The sequence below is a fragment of the Poecilia formosa genome, unplaced genomic scaffold (assembly GCF_000485575.1).
Source record: "Poecilia formosa unplaced genomic scaffold, Poecilia_formosa-5.1.2 Scaffold2, whole genome shotgun sequence".
Lineage (NCBI taxonomy): Eukaryota > Metazoa > Chordata > Actinopteri > Cyprinodontiformes > Poeciliidae > Poecilia > Poecilia formosa.
This window is the reverse complement of record NW_006799941.1, coordinates 1397032-1415283: the sequence shown is the minus strand read 5'-3', so window position 1 is coordinate 1415283 and position 18252 is coordinate 1397032. Positions and strand designations below refer to the sequence as shown.

General features: G+C 37.5%; 1 protein-coding gene across 2 annotated transcripts in view; it reads right to left on the bottom strand.

Moving 5' to 3' along the window:
• kif5ab (kinesin family member 5A, b) overlaps positions 1-18252 on the bottom strand; it is an 80412-nt gene that overhangs the window by 61089 nt on the left and 1071 nt on the right. The gene's annotated exons all lie outside the window — the stretch shown is intronic.

The window sequence follows — 18252 nt, the reverse complement described above, 5'->3', positions numbered from 1 at the left end:
TAGAGAAAAAATAATGATTACAAGTAAATGGAAATGTATGATACTGTGTCACAAATAGAGGCTGAGGGGGTGAAAGCGGTGTCAGCATGGAAGAAACAGGAAGTGGGATTGAGAAACGCATAACAGAAGGACCGGGTGTTGAGTGCAGAGAGAGAACTTCAGCAAGAAAGTTCCAAAGAAAAAGAAAGTTCGTAGAAAGGTTGAGGCTAACCGAAGGCACTCGACGTCAAGGATGTATGCAGTATGCAAGGAAGATTGTGTGGGTCGCTGACGCATACGCAACCGAAATGCAGGAAATGTAGGGAAGTGTGCAAGCTGCTGATACGTGCCCCACCAAACAGCATATGGGTTTAAATATACATGAGACAGAAGGAACGGGGTTCTTTGTTCCTCAGTGTTCAAGTCGAGACCACACGAAGATGCAGGATTAAGACAAGGGCGATGCTACAGAACTACGGGGCAGTGAAGACTTCCCACTGCTCGAGAAAGGAACAAGATCCGGTTACCCACAATCCGAGTTCTGATTCGACAACCGCCCTACACTCAACCCAAGTACATTTCAACGATGCAGCAGCAGACATGGGGGATAAACAGAGATCACATATGGATAAAGAACTGAGTTAATGGAGAGTGCTCACCAGTTCAACTTTGGATTTATTCTAAAAAGGACTCTGCCTTGTCAAGACGAGACCTTGTCCATGGATACTAGAGTTTTCTGCTGCCAAGACCAACTCAGCATCTGGGGTCGAGTGGAACTGCATCCCAAAGCCTCTCTTTTAGCTCAATGACACAGTATAGAGACCGGAGGGAAGTAAATTCTAAATTTCTTACTTATATTAATCTTCTAATTTTTTAATTGAAGAAGCTGTATGTCATTTTCCCCTGCTAATGCTTGCTAATAAAATATTAAAGTCTAAATTGATGCTGTGGGCAGTTAAATTAATCAATTCACTCGAAAACTGATTCTTCAGGTTAACATAAAATTAATGTACATGATCCTAGTAAACAAGGGGGCTTCAGACATTTCTTTAGTTATGATAAATAATGACCCTGGGACTCAGTCCGAGTCTCTAAAATTATCTAAGCTGTAACAAGTGCACGTTATTAATAGAGAAAGAGCTACCGTTAACAGGTGTGGTTTATGCTGTCGGGCACCGGCGGGCTACTCCGATGTCTGATTCATGAACTGTAGCGGGTCATAACGTCTGGATCTGAAGGTAGTTAGAGCTTAGACGCATTTTTCTCGCGCCCAGCTTAAACAAAATGTCCTCTACATTTGTATCTGTGGTAATACTCAGGAATTAGAGGCTTTTCGGACCCGGGAGAGACAATGGGTATTTTCCTCAAAATCTCTTCAACTTTAATTAATTCTGAATATCCAATGCAGTGGATAGGAATGCACCATAATATGTATTAATATACACAGTAGCAGCAACATAGAAGCTAAAATCTACAGTTTTCTTTTTTTCTGCACCTAATCGTACAGCCAACCAATGCCAAACAAAATAAATAGTGTCCCTCGATTGGCTGCTTTGGAAATGCCAGCCAATAGTGTGTGGAGTAGCATATCTTAAAGGTTTTTCAGTTTTCCAAGCTGATTTTTTTTTTTTCAAATATCTTAGGTAAGTTCTATGAAAAACTTTGAGCATAGGTAGGTTTCCCATGAATAAATTGGATTTACGTTCCACAGAAAACTCTGCTAAAAGGTGAATGAAGAGTGAACTGCAAAAAGGTTTGGGTTTCACAGCACTGTAATAAAAGAATGATGAAGAAGAACAAAGCAGAGTCACAAGTTTCCTTCAGTTTTCTTGGACAAGACTTTAGGTTTTCCTTCAGAAAACCTAAGCTCTGGATGTAGTGAAGTATTACCTTAACATTTTTTGGATAACATGAGTTCAATACAAAGTAAAGACGGAGACTAGAAACCATATCTGCAGCAGATGAACAAATTCTAGAGGAAAAATTATTTTAGATGACGTTCAAGCTGTTAAATAAGTAAAAATCCATGGAGGAGAAGCCTTTTTATTCTCTTCATCCATCTACTGTATATCAAATTTTCAGCTGACAACTCTTTGGGACTCCCTTTGTTCGTGCACAAAAATACTATTTTATGCCTGTCAGACTGACACATTGCAATATCAAGCCAGAAAGCCCAAACACAGATAAAATGGCTGCAGGCTTTGGCTGACAAGCGAACACGAGGTGGTGCAAAGCTTGAACTTGAACGGTAAGGAGATGTGCAAAGAGTGAAGAAAAGCAAGGAGCAGCAAACACAGTACCTGAACTGAACAATCCCACCAGCATCAAATGAAACAAAAAGCATTTCAGTTCATAAGGTGATCAAAGTGAAACTAAGAGGAAAGTCCCATCTTTTGTTTGTTATTTGACACAAGATGTGTTCATGTTTTGAGTAAAACATGTAAATCATGATGGTTTCTCAGTGATGTTCTGGGACCAGTATCAACAGGTTCATCGGGAGTTTCAGCCTCTTGAGTTGAATGTTATTGGATCTACAATTTGACATGTTTGGGACAATGATTTCAAGAGGGAGTCCTGGAAGATACAAGAGTGGCCATTGTTTGCCTGATTTGAACTGAAAGACATGGTTTCGCCATGCAAAGCCAAAAAGAAAGTATTTAACTAAGGGTTTTTGCCAATAAGGAGTGAGGTCAGGTATTCTGATGTCTTGCACTACGTTCTGTTTACACCAGGTCAAAACAGCCAAACGGTGCTCTACTAAGTACTTAGGATGTTAGTGATGAAGGAGTTGATCATTTTGAGAGTGCAGTACTCACAGACTGAGATAATTTTATAAACTGATCTTATTTCACCTGCTGCTAATTTGCATATTTTTCAAGTAAACATAATTTATAATGTGGCTGCAATGATTTTCAGTGCATATGTCGTTGAAGATAGTAAAAATCCCAAATATGCCAGTCCTTTCTCTTCATTGCGTCTAAAAACAAACAAACCAAACAGAATGGAGAAGATTGCGCTCAGGTAGCAGAGCACAAAGAAGATCCTATCTGTAGAGATACTGAGATTGTGCAGAGAAGAGTGACTGAAGGAGAGACAGAAGTTAAAGCAAGAGGAACAAAGGAACAACTTGTTAGAGATGACAGTGAAACCTCATCATGTAAGTGGGTGTTCCAATGCTCACATTCAGTGTCACATTCAATCTGACGCCTAGACTACACATGCTTCACCATTATTTATAGAGCTTCAGACGCGTCCAGAATAAGGAATAAAAGTTGAGGCATAAATGAGATGTCTAACATGAACAGGAGATCTGTGACCTCCGTCTGAAACAAAACGCGTCGATCACAACCTGAGTCAGTCTAAGAAACCAGCTAATAGCTGTCTTTCCCCTCCCGCAGGGACTATGTGATGTCAAAGTAAAATATCCGAGGTCCTCCACCTTGGAGTCACTGTCTCCATTTCAGCCATGGGCTACAGCCTCCCGCTCAACCTGGGAGTAAGTAAATGCACTGAAAATTAATCACAACAGGATATGCGATTCCTCCTGACAACATCTCTGTCTTTTTTTCTGTAGTTCTTCAGCATACCAAGGGGAAAATCCAAACACATTTTGCATTTAACAATGAAGGAACTTTGTTTTTCAAGCAGCATGCTGACCAGAGATTGTGCATAACTATTAATATAACTCAGACTGTCTGAAGTAATTTAATCAGCACTTAGTAGCACTTATGAAACAGGCAGGACTTAATTTAATCCACACCTTTCTTGTTGAAGGTGGGAAAAACTACACCAATTATAGGAGAAAAATATAGAGCTGAAAAATTGCAACAATGCTCCATTTTTCTTGGAGTGTGGTTTGATGTGCGGAAGTGCAATCAATCCAATAACCCATGAGGCAAATGCATAGACTGAATTTAACCCTTAGCAGGGCAATCAAAGATATCCTAGAAACTAGAAATCTAACCCCCGGGCTGATACTAATGTTGAGACTATTTGCTGCAACTCAAAACCTTCCCATTACTGAAGACGTCTCCCTCAAAGATCAGATTCATATCCAGAGGCCACATGCATCCAATTTCCACTCCTCGATAACTAAATTATCAAAGAAAGTATGGAGAAGAACCTGTTCTGGGGAGAAGCTTTCTATAAAGATTTTACCTGAAACATCAAATATAAGGTTACAAAGACTGTTTAAAAAACTAAAAAAAAATCAAAATTCTTATTGATAATTGATCTATTTAATTATTGGTAGCACAAACACAGTAGTGCATCATAGGTGCATTGGATATTATGGCCATAATCACTAGATACCCTCATCCAGATGGAAGGTATAACGAGAACACTGAGTTTACATAAACAGTAAGTCCTAAATTTACTGGCTTACACTAGTCAGGGATAGTCATCCTTAAGGTTAATGTTCTGAGTTAATATAAAAACATCATAATAAATATGCTATAAATGGGGCTGCACATTGAGAGAGAAAAACAAGGGTCACATTGTCATTGAAATAGTGCACAGTAATATAGTAACGTTGTAGAAGCACTGTATTAACACATATATATTGGTATAACATGTAGTAATAATGTAAAAAAAAAAACATATACCATTATAATTGCCATGTACTGGTTTAAACTAATCACTGTATGTGTTAATTAATATTGAACATATTTTTTATGACCAGTTTGTTTTCACAAAGTGTGAACTGATTCATGACACTTTATTGACCTTTATAAACCTATTTTCACTCCACATCTTTGGACATTTCCTTCTGTCAGTCTGCAGCAGGAGGATTGCTGCCTCAGTTTTTGTTTGATATTGACTCAAAAATCTCCCAAGTTGGGCTTTCCTCCACCTACAGGTGTGCTATGACATTTATCTTTGGCTGATTTTTAAAAAAATGTTTTGTTCAGATCATATGAGGATTTTTATGTACAACATTACTTTCTTTGAGGAAAGTGCTGCACATAGAGTAAGATCTAAAAGAGTAGTAATATGAAGGCATTAAAGGAAAGTAAAATATAAAAGTCAATAGAGCGGCTAAACTGAAACTAAAGACCAGTGAAAACTGATGGGTTTTGAGCACTATTTGAAATAATAAAATACTCTGAGCAGTTCTGGCTTTTCCACAGCCTGGAGGGCTGGGGTATTGACTTAAAATTCTTGTGTAATTTTATGTTTAAAAATTGCTTTTAGAAATAAATGATTGATTAATAAGTTGATTCAGGAGTGAGATAAGCTTTTTGGCATACAACAATACACTGTGAGTGCAGCACTTCTGTAGTGAACAGACAACGCTCTGTTCATAGTAAAATAAAAGCTGTATGCACAGAAACTCCTGGGGCACTTTGTCTGCTTTTTGCAGAAAGAGAGTAGAAGCATTTTTGTTTAAAAAACTGAATTCGGTAACTGCTGTGTTTTATGGGCGTTTCCTGTCGTTAAATATCTCTCTTACCTTACTCATTGTTGACAATAAATGTCTCTCCTGTCGCTTTAAGCCTGACTATAAACTAAGGGCTGATCCCCTAACTATCAGAACCTGCAGATTATGATGAATGTGCATTTTATTTCTGTTGTTAATTGTGTAGCAACCAGTCTGACTCCCACACAGATGCTGAGAGAGGACAGAATGGAGCTCTATCTAACCTTTGTCTCAGACAATCTTACAGTTAATTAGCTACAACCAAATCAATAGAAATGTTGTTTTCTTCCGTTTGCAGGAGTGTTGACTTTTTTCAGCAGAAACATTGTAAAAAGACTGCATTCTCATCAGCGAGGAACACCAACCTTATAGTGCTTTGAGGCTTGCTGCAAGTAAGTGAATGAGTAAGCTACATATGTGAATGAGAGCAACTTTACTGAGAATTTGTCTGAATTAAATATTAAAATGTGAGGAAATTCATCAGGAGAGAAATACACGGAAAAAGATGAGCTGGCAAAAACCAGGTTGCACATATGCTATAATTAATCCATAAAAAATGAAGTAATTCATTTTTCAGGTCAGGAACCTGAAAAGTGAGTTCATATTTAACTCACGTAGCTAAAGTGAACCTCGAAGCAGTTCTTGTCAAGGACTTATTTAACACTGGGAATGCCCCTCATTATGAATCAACCAGTCCCTATTTATCACTTGATCTATAATTGGTTATTGTGCTATGTTTTTTATCATGTAAAGTCTTGTTGCTGAAATATGCAATACAAATGAACATGATTTAACTAATTGTGTTTGTTCTTTAGCTAGGGCCACTGGGGACCAACACTGAAAAGGTTGCATCACCTCTGGCTTTGAGTATGAGAGTGTCCAAAAATAGCTGATTTGTGGATGTCAGAGCTACAGCTGGTGGAGTGATGATGAAAAGGTCACGACAGATAAGGTGGTGCAGAAAAAATATAAATCTGGACTCTAAAATATGTCATTGTAGCCATTGTAGAAAGGTGAGACAGATGGAATATGACCACGCTTTTTCTTTCCTGTCAGAAAGTGAGCAGCTGGATTTTGAACTGTTTGCAAATGCATCAGTGATACATTATGTAATACTAAAATAAAGATCATTTCTATGTGGTTTATTACCAACTTAGGTTAAAAATGACTATTTTGTAATGGTTTCGGGTTTGGTTCCACAACACAAATACTGCCAGTAAGAAAATCCAAACCAAACCAAAACAAATGAAGAATGAAACTCCAAACTATCAGTTATCTGAAGGCTCACCCATGAAGAGTTTTATTCAATCTAGAGAAAAATCACACAAGTATAATTATAGACCTAATATTATCTTTATTCTTTTTGGTAAGCAAAGAGTCTGATCAGAAATGCTGCTCATTGCTTATGCCAAAAAAAGAGACTAATTCCTATCCAACACAAACAGCAGTTTAGTTTCATTAAATTTCATTTTTTAAAAATTGACTGCAAATGTAGGAGTAGACAGGGATACAGAATTGCAGTTGGTAAACTCCAGGAAAACACTGGGCTTTTACATTTTTTTTAAAATGCAACAAAGTGAGATTTGAATATAATTTCATTAGTTTCACTGAACTCATTGATTTCCATGCTCATTCTGTTTGGTGATTAGTTGATCAGTTAAAGAAGTGAAGTACCAAGGTAAAGGCTAATGGGGTGGATGTTATAAGGCAGACATTTCTCACTGCCAAATTAAAACAGAGATGTTCCTTGATTTGGAGCAAAGCACAAATTAAATCTGAACCCAGTCTTGACAGCATGTAGATCCTCAAAAGTGAGAAAGAAAAACACATGAACTAAATCTACATGCAGCCATTAGTGGGAACCCTGTTAATGACCACATGTAGCAGAGGGAATAATAAATTAGAACCTGAAAGGGTTAGAATGGAAGATGCTGTGGAGTCTAGCATAAACATGCATTTCTATCGAGATGGAAGTAATTACCAAGCCCAGTGAAAATGTGGAGATGGGAGTAGCTGAGACTAAATTGAAACAATATTAGGACAAAGATTTCCTGTGAAAATTAACATGATTGAAGGCTTTTTTTTTTTCAAAACTTCACCAAGTCTTATTGCAAAGGAATGCAAATAACTTCATATTTTAAGGCCTCCAGAAAAAGCAAATCTCATTAGTTTGCATAAAACGTAACAAATAAAAAGAGAACGATGGAAAATGTGGCATGTAGGAAGTGAAAAGTTGGTGTGCTGTCATTATATATGTGCCTGCTGGAAACAGCAAAGAGCATCAAAAGGCTGCAGCTTGAAATACAGAACATAGTATCTTTCAGATTAAAGGATGCCAATCCCTGGTCATGCATAAATTAAATATGCCTGAAATGTACATATCATTATTTAAGTCTCTTTTATCCTATATTGCTCAGCTGCAACCCTCCAATCATCACAAATTAGATTTAAAAAGATTAAAAAAAAAACCTTTCATGGCAAATACTTTTCAAAGCTCATTTCCCTGGGGAAAGGAGTCAAAAGCTGTTTTGGAGTAGATCTCAGAGTTCTCAAATGTCAGTTCAACGAGTTGCACGGTAATTAATTAAAGGAAATTGAAGTCCTCTGCATCCGGCATGCAAAAGACGAAGACGCTCTACCAGGGATTTGTACCACGGATTTCTTCTCACAAATTTAATAAATTAAAACTGCTCTGGGTCTTGGGATGCACAGACACGTGTGTGAGCATGTGCAATCAGACACCATGAGCTGTCCAGAGACGCTGGGGCCAGATGAAGGCAGCATCCAGGGAGCAAGCATGGCTAATGGGAAGAATATGGTCCATTACACTCCCCAGAGCTAAAAGGCCTGGTGTAGCCAAAGCCCGATCCATTCATAAGGGGACAGAAATGGAAAGGAAAGGTTTTGACGAACCGGCACAAGCTTATCTAACCGTGGCTGCACGTATGCTGTGGAAAAATAAAAATGAACTGGCAGCTAATATCCTGTTGAGTGTGACTGCTGCCTAAATTAAATTCCTCTCGTTAAGGAAATGAGAGGAAGAACAGGCACTTCTTGCTGATAGATATTTGAGTCACTCACTGTTAAAAATAGGTCAACATACCCACATATAGCCCTATATTGAGTAAATTTGAATATTACTGAAATATTCATTTGGTAACTCAGTTCAGTTAGTGAAACACATTAAATAGATTAGATTTATATATTACATGAAAGATGTTTTCAAGCCTTTATATCTGTTATCTGAGACAATTTTACGCTTACGGCAAATGAAAACACAACATTTAAATTAGAATGTTAAATAAAAAAATAATAATAAAAAACATGAAAGGCATATTTAATACCCACTTAAAGGTTGTTACTGTTATTATTGTTGCTCATTATTCTAATTTATTTAATGCAACTATAGTGTCTTGCCAAAGTATGCCAATCCACCAATAATAATAATGATAATAATAATAATAATAATAATAATAATAATAATAATAATAATAATAATAATAATAATAATAATAATAATAATAACCAGTAATGTGTTGTTTTCAAAATGATGTACAATTAGAAAGCACAAAACTGTGTGTGCACATGCAATCCCCCTCTGTCACCCTGAAGTAAAGTTCAAATTTCCTTAATTAGCAAATAGCCTCTGTGTGTGTGTATGTGGGCTCTTTCTATCTGGTATCTACACCCACTTTTCCTTGCCAGGTTGTGGAATGGCTGGTGCATATCTCCATAGGTCCCTGGGTGAGAAACAGGATAGGTCCTACACTGATCACCAGTCCATCATAGCAATTTCATTTAGCAAGCCTCAGATATTTGTCAGAGATTAGTGAACAAACAGCTTTTTGTAGAGCAAGGAACACAGCAGATGGGTCAGGAAAAAAGTGTCGAACATCTCAGAGAACATTTTCCAATCCATCATTAGAAAATGGAAAGAGTATGGCACAACTGCAAACCAAGCAGAACATCTAAAGTGATCGCATTAATCAGTGAAGCAGTCAATAGGCTCACAACTTTGAAGGAGCAGCAGAGACCCACAAATCAAGTTAAATAATCTGTAGTCTGGACAGTTATTAGTCATGCTCTCCACAAATTCGGGGTGGTTCAGAGCAAAAATTTCATAATTGAGAGGAATACATCAGAGCTTTGATTGTAGTTTCTGTCAGCCAAGTAGAGGATACAACCAGCATGAGTGATCAGTTGACGCTAATGCTTTGTTTTTTTTGGGCTACATGCTATGTGTGGCAAAAAGCTAACACCGTATACTGAACACATTTTGCACAGTGTGTGTATCAGCATCATGGTGTGGGGATGTTTTGTCAGAAACGAGTTACACACAGCATAGCACTGGAAAAAAAGCTCCAGACGTCCACCTTTCAGCAAGACAACAGCCCTGAACATCGAACCAGAGCTACAACTAAACAAGATTAATTTAGATATAAGCAAATTTATGTGTTAGAATGGCTCAGTTAAGGTCAGGGCATAAAGAAAATTGAGAATCTGTGGCAAGGCTTAGAAATGTCTTTCCCCAGATACAGATACTCTCAGAGCAATCTGAATGAGCTAGCATTATGGTGCAAAGAGAAATGGACAAAATGTTGGTCTCTATATCGATAAAACTGATAAAGACACACTTCAAAAGACATGCAGTTGTAACTACACCTAATGTTGGTTCCATAAAGAATTGACTGAGGAACTGACCAGTCAATACCTGCTGAATGCCACACTTTACATTTTTATTTAAGGACAGATTTTGAGTAAAACGTATTATTACCTTTCCAATTTACAATTATGTGCTGTGTTGTGTTTCTCTGTAATATGAAGTCTAAATTAAATGCAATGAACTTCATGGTTATAATGTGAAACAATGAAAAAGTGAGTGGCGTTTGAATTTTTGCCAGGTACTGTAGTCAAGGTGATATAAAGAATAGAGTTGAGATGGGCGTCTGAACTTACAACCTCATTTAAAGTTAGGAGTAGACTCTTTCAAAGTTGCCTGACCCTTTGGTATTCTGGCTCCAGACTGACAGACGCTCCCTCCTTATGCCATAAAAACCTGCGAGAAGCCTTCGCCAAAATTAATAGCATGACAGATGAGACCGAGCTTCCTCTCCAACATCAGTCCAAAATTGCTGCTGAGTCATTGGGAAATGAGCAACAGAATCTGTCTCCAATGAAATAAAGCTTGACACAGGAGAAGCATCCAGGAAGGAGAAGAATAAAAAGGCCAAGAGAGGGGAAGACGAGGAGGTCAGTCCCTGAGAGGAGGGAACTCTGATCATGTCACTGAAAAAGAGAAATGAGATCTCGACCTAACAGTGCAATCCCTTTTATGTCCATAATTGGATAGGGTTTGTGCACTGCAGTGATAGAATTAGAGCACTTAGGTGAGCGCAGAGGTAGGGGACCAGGAGAGACCCTTTGAACCTCCATTTATGACTTATTTCTTTATTAGCGTTTGTTTTGCAGACAGTTAAAGACACACCAAGAACACATCCTTGAGATGAAATGACTTCACTGGGACCATAAATACCATAACGTTTGAGACAGGTAGAAGACATTAAAGCTACGCCCGACATGCACCATCGACAGTTTGTTTCAGCACCAGCTGTTTCCCCTCCTTCTTCCTACCTCGGCGCATAATCAAGAAAGAAGCAGAAAATGACAAGAGAAGATAACAGAAGAACTGCAGCCCATCAGAAATTATTGTTGTCTTAGAAACAAAGTGGTTGTTAATGAGACATCATGTTCGTACTGAGCTTAAAAAAAAAAAAATACATGTCTATCTTGTGCATTTCCATACCAAACAACACATTCACTGTCACAAAATTTGGCGAAAGGTTTTGAAACCAGTGAAAACAAAGAACTGGACAACCTTGTACAAAGTACTCAATCCTGTTTTCTTCCTTAATGGATGTATTTCACAGCGATAAATGCAGCAACACTGCAGCAGCTCCAGAAGACTCATACACATGACACTGAAGAAGCTGCTAAGCAAAGAAAATCCAGTAAATTAAAAAAGGAGTGCAGCAGATAGGAGAATCAATAATTCTTTAATGTGCACGATTCGAATGGGTTCCCAATCACGGCTGGATGGATGCTTTTATCAGGTTTAATATACCCATCGTTGTCAACGATACCAGAAATAAATCAAAGTTTGATCAATGCAAACAAGATCATGCAGAGGTTAGACTGTTCATCATATACAGTGACTTGCAAAAGTATTAATATCTCTTGAACTCTTCCACAATTTCTCAATTTACAACCACAAACTTCAGTGTATTTCTCCTGCAATTTTATGTGATAGACATGAATTTGTATTCAGCTTACTATGATAACCCTAAATAAAATGCAATGCAACTGATTGCCATAAACAACATTTCAAACTTTAAACATCTCATGGAATCATTTCCAATTTGTGATACAACTGCAAACCTAGCAAAGGATGGCTCTCCACTTAAACTAACAGGCTGAGAAAGGAGGAAATTAATTAAAGAACCAACTACAAGGCCTGCAGATAAACTGTTGAAAGTACAACTGCTGGCCAAGAATACAGAATACAGATATTTGCAGTTTGCCACAAACCATCTAAGTGAAAATGAAACCATGTGGAAGAAGGATATCAGGTCAGATGTGACCAAAATGTCAAATCTTAGTCTACATAGAAAATGCTATGTGAGGCATAAAATTAACACTGTGCAGGACTTGAAACATGGGTGGAATAAGGTAGTGGCAGCATCATGCTTTTGAAAATGCTTTTCTAGAGCGGGAACTGGAAGGCTGGTCAGAGTTGATGGAAAATGGATGCAACCTCCTCTTAGAGTCTGCAAAAGGCTCAACTGGGGCAGAGCTTACCTTCCCAGAAACATAACAACTGTAAACATGCAATGAGAACTATAAAAACATATTTTAATCAAAACATATTATTGTGTTGAAATTGCCCAGTCAAAGGCCAGACCTAAATCAAATTAAGAGTCAGTGCACAAGACTTGGAAATGTCTTCCTCCTTTCAATTTGTACATGTAAAAAACTGGTAGAGACATCCCTGAAAACGTTTGAAGCTGTTAGTGCAGTAAGAATGTGGTTCTACAAAGTATTTACTCAAGGGGGCTGAATAAAAATGCATGGTGTACTTTTCTGATATTCATCTATTTATTAAAACGAAATCTCTGGAGCAACCAACTATTTAGTGAAAAGCTAATACAAATAGTATGTGATCTGATCTTCAGTGACTTCAGTCAGAATCAAGTCAAGCTTTATAGCTGAGGATACCTCAACACTGATAAGAGGGGAATAAACACAAAAAAGCACATTTACCTGTAGTTAGCGAGGCACTTAAAGTTAAAAAAATCAATGTGATAACTGCACCTCCCGTTCACAGAAAATACTTATGATAAAGAGGGATAATAATCAGCAATTTGCTTCCACCTCCCTCTTAAATGCAGCCTGGGGTTGGAGAACAAATAATCATAAGGGCTTTCAACAACAGCAGGCGAACAAAGTGCATAATTTTTCTCATGTTGGACACAGGGTAATGAAAACGATCCCCTCGAGAACTAGTGAGGCTCTGAAGGCTAGTACAGCTTAAGTACAAAACAATGAACAAGAAATATGACCAATATCAGAAGTATGAAATGAAGTATATTTCATTCAGACGTCTGAGTTATTTCTTATTTTGTTTTAATAGCATGATGAGAACAAAATCCGTTCTTATTGAGCTTAGCATGTGGACAGCTTATGTCTATATGTCATCGTCAAAGCAGAAAAAAACCCTCCATATATCTTGCTGCGACCGAAGTCACGGTGATCGTTAATTTATTTATAGAACCGAAAGCTTGATTCATAGTGGCGGCTGTTTTTGCTTGCCAGAAGATTAGGAGGGACAATCTGGCCTTGTGACACTGCATTATTGCAGACAGTGAAATACTAGAGACAGCTGTGTCACTCTTGTGCAGAGCAAACACAAAGGCCATGCCTTGGAGCAGTACATGCTCAGGAATTATTACTGTCACACACACACACACCGCATGCCACAGAAACCTGCAGAGCTCCACAGGTGGCAATGTCAGCGACGATGGAAAATTCTTGAGAACAGAAAAGAAGAAGGAACGCATCTACATCTTCATGCAGGCAGATGATTTTGATAGACTGAGAATTTCTCTGATTGCTCGTAGGGACCGTGAGGAACGCTAACATGTCGTGATCTGCAGCTCTAATGAACCGGAGAGCATAATTAAGAGTCACATAAAGTCCTGAACATGACATTTATTCTACCCATCAACAAACGGCAAAAAGACACAGATGCTCACTAAGACAAACGCTAAAGAAAGAGCAGAGGAGCTGCTGTAAACCCATCAGGTGTTCAGATCTACAGAATATCACACTGAATGCTAATGTTACTTCACGTCTGCTGGGTGCAAATAGGCTCAAACCATAAAATCAGTTAGAACCTCGGCAGGATTATGTAACGTACGTCACAAAAAAGCTTCACAAATGAAAATAGGAGTTTGAACACTATGTGCTTCAACGGATCCTCTTAAGTACTGCGCTAAATGAAACAGGATTTAAACTTAGCAGAAGAAATCCTAATTTTCGTCATTCTTTTATTTCATTTATTCTCCAGTTTTCCTAAAACAGAATTTCATTTCAGGACATGTTAACATAATCTGCTTCTCTCGTAGGTGGAGCTGCTACCATTAAGGTTACATTCCAAGTTTTATGTTAAACACAGCTTGATATAATGTGAAAATTATTTTTTCACTTCAATTTCTGGATTTAGTAACACTCTTTTTAAAAGAATCAGTTTTCCACAGTTTTCCCTGAGAACCAGTTTTGTATACAAATATATTATGAACATCTTTAGACTCAGAATTCTGATAAAAAGTCCACAAAATCATGAATGGATTAAACAATTTGTTTTATATGTCCTGAAAGTTGCAGCACAAACTTGCATAATTAAGTTTACGTAAAATTTGGTTTGTAGAATTTGAGGCAAAACATAGACATCAATAAAATTTGTGATGAAGTGTGAGTTTTTTTCTGAGCTTTAATATAATATTCAATATAATCATCACTCGCAGATCACACGTCTCTGAAAGTCTTTATTGACTGGCAACAAAACTGCAATTGCAACATGCTGCAAATAATTTATTAGCCCTAGCCCTTCCTGTTTGAATTTATAGCATGTACTTGTCATGTTGTTTGGTTTTCAGTTTAAGTAATTAAGTGTGGAAAATTTTATTCTCCACACAGTATTTAAAAGAAATATTTCACTGTTCATCTTTTAAGAAGCTTAAATTAGAATCTGTTGCTTTTCCTGGTTCCTTAGGGTGTAACTATGATGTCACACTGAGAAATGTTGCTTAATCGCTCTTCAAAATAAGAAAGATGAGAGACCATCCCATGGAGAAATGTCATATTTGTTGTACTCTTCATAAATCTTCAAGTGGTAACAAGAAACTGGCTTCTCACTAGTTCACCCATGCAGTCAGAGCAATATAAAAAATCCAACAACTGGAACTGTGACAAAAAAGAACTGACAAGGACCCAGTTTATCTTGCTTCCATGCACAGAGAGGACAATAGCAAGAGCAGTAAAATAAAATTTGCACAGTTCAGTGCAACAAACAGCAGGAAAACTTCCAAAACAACTGCTTATCTCAGGTGAGCGGGGGATAATGTGTCTTGGTGCAAATAAGGTATAAAGTACATACTCTGTGTCTTCCTTCACTTATACAAGATATTACATGACATAATAACCAATTTTACCACCTTAATATGTAATAGCATGCCCAATAGAAACTGTATTGTCACTTGTATATCTATCTCAGGTCTTGAGGTTACAGCCAGTCAGCTTCAAGGAAAATAAATGTCACCCCTGGGTTGACTGCTTTACAAACACCAGCCAATAGCATGTCAAGTACAATTGCACCGTTGTATTTCAGCTTCCAAAGCAGGATTTACCTTCAAATAGGTGAATTTTCCTTCAATAATTTTGAGTTACAGTCCACAATAAAATCTGCAAATATTGAACCATGAATAGGCAAGAGTTTGCTGTACCAAGGTTTCAAAAAGGTAAAAAAAAATAATAATAAAAAAATTCTCATACCATTCTGACAGTATAAGTACTTTAATAAGAAAGTACTGAACTAAGATTTGTTTTTCTCCCTGATTGCTGTAGAAAGTTCCCTTGCCCCACTTGTTGCTGCACACAGTCAACCTAAAAGAGGGCTGCTTTCCTATTGCCTAATTTAATTACTATTTCCTGTCACAAAAATCAAACGCAGCCATTTGCTTTCAATGGCTGCGTTGAAAGCAGCCATTATTTATTTTTTATAGCTTTCCTATTGCCTAATTTAATTACTATTTCCTGTCACAAAAATCAAATGCAGCCATTTGCTTTCACTTTGTATTTACGATACACTCTATGCACGGTGATGCTTCAAAGAAGTCAAAGGACAACAGCAGACTATTTTCTATCATTTTTAATATCTTAAAGTTTTCTCCAGCCCTCCGCTAGAGAGTAGTCAACCCATCAATCACAAGCTCAGGTCGCTGCCTCTGTACACTATCAAGTTCTGAAAGAAAACATCTTCAACCAATGTGGGCCATTAGGACCGCCCAGAACTGATCTGTTTTCATCAACCTTCACAATGTTTGCATTAACTTGTTTCCTGTTGGCTTGGTGTTATAAATACTCATCAAACTTGACATATTCATTCACAACTTCCTTGTACAAGACAAACACTCCAAATAGGAAAATGCAAGCCCCGAATGGATTTACATGTCTATAACCTCCTATATACAGAGCACATCTTGGAAGTAATTGCATTCAGAAAGATGAAAACTCCACTTGCGTTGCTGATTACATTCGTCTGAACGGAGGAAAACCGAGTGCCGGTTAGAAGATGAAATGACTTAGCATCAGAAATGTCTGCTTGTGTTTCTGGAGGATATTATTTTTTATTGTTTTGGAGTCTTCTGCTGTCAAACTTACTGACAGAGAACAAAAGCAGATTTGTTTTAGTGACAGCTCGCTGTTGACTGGCTAATATTATTCTTTATTCTCATAAAGAATAAAGAATAATTCTTTATTCTTTAAAGAATTTTTTAAAGAATAAAGTGATTGAGTTTGACGTCAAACTCAGTCAATCAGGGCGCAAGTAGAGGTGTACATAGTCTGACTGATTTCCATAAACTTTTTTTTTATCTTATTCTCTGAAATATGTCTTTAATGTGATGACATATCTTTTCCATATTTCACAAGACTAACTATTAGGGTTAACCTTGATACATTGCTTCTCTCTAACATCTTCAGAGCTGTTCAAACTCAGGTGCCAAGACTGATGTGGGGATTCTTGATTTTGAAATATTAATCTTCTTAATAATATTATTTTTTATGCATAAACAGAGAAATAGTTCAGTCTGCTGGAAACATTCTGTAGCTACAACCAAAATAGTCAGTCATGCAGGACCATTTCCCCCACAAACCTGCAGTACATTTCAGTGTGTGTTGGTATAGATGTGTGCATGAAAACAAGAGTGAGCCGATAGGGATTTTCTGCTGCCCCAGTCATCACTACAAGTCAACCCCTCAGGCTTGAAGGGTTCAGTTTTCTTTCATAATCTTCCTCTCTGCATGTGTGTTTGTGTGTCCACTGTAGTAGAGAGCAGGTGCTCTGCATTCAGTGTGAAATTAATTCATAGATTTGCATATTTGGCCATATCTACACATGTCTATTTCTGCACTCTGACAAATGCATCTATTTCCGCACTATGTGCTTAAATATTAGTCTCCGATCCATTTAGAGGATTCTCATATTTGTCCATGTTTCAATTATTTTTTTTCTAAATGTCACCTGGTGTGGGATTATGATCACATTGTTGACCTTAGCCTAAGGTGTACATTAATAAACCTATTAGGGATTGGTTCACTTCCATTACAGCACATAATCACTGATAGTAACCACCATCTTCAATTTGAGTTGCTCCAAAAGCAAAGCCATCTGCATCTCACCTAAACGTCATCAGCAGGCAGCTGGCAACGATCATAACCAAAGGAATCAATACCTTTCTGATTAATTATCCAAGAAAGGGCACAAGCGGTGGAGTTTGATATGAGCAATATATTTTTTTCTGTCTGAGGTAAAATACAGATATTTATCAGTGGTGCCCTGAACAAACGAGGTTTCTGTTGCTTATGTGCATGTTCAGTCAATAGGAGTGGGTCCTCCCCCTCGGTGTGCACAATGTGCACAAAATATTGTCAAACCCAACAGGTGGCTAATGATGCCTGTGACCAACTTATGATTCTCTGCTAAATTGAATTATTATTTTTGAGTATTTTAAAGAGTCTACACTGTATTTCTTCATGTTTAGACTGATTAGATCTGATCTTGATTGTTATACACCAACCAGAGATTGTTTTTTTTTTTTAATGAGATTTATGATCTATTTCATTTTTGAAAAGAAGAAAACATAATTCAGAATATTTTCTTGGCATTAAGATCACTAAAGCATCACAGACAAGCACAGAGAGCACGATGCGCAGACTGGTCAAACAAGGACTGAATTACATTACAATGATTATGGACCCTGAAAATCAATCTATTCATTCAGTGTTTCTCAATGCCGGTCCTCAGGGACCGCTGCCCTGCATGTTTTAGATGTGTCTTTGTTCCAGAACACCTGATTCTAATGATTACATTACCTCCTCTGCATGCCATCAAGTGCTGCAGAATCCAAAAGCATGCAGGGCAGTGGTCCCTGAGGACCAGGATTGATCCAGATCAATTAGTATCTGCTTAGTTTTGTTTTGCGTTTCTTTTTTAATGCTTATAAAACATTATACATTAT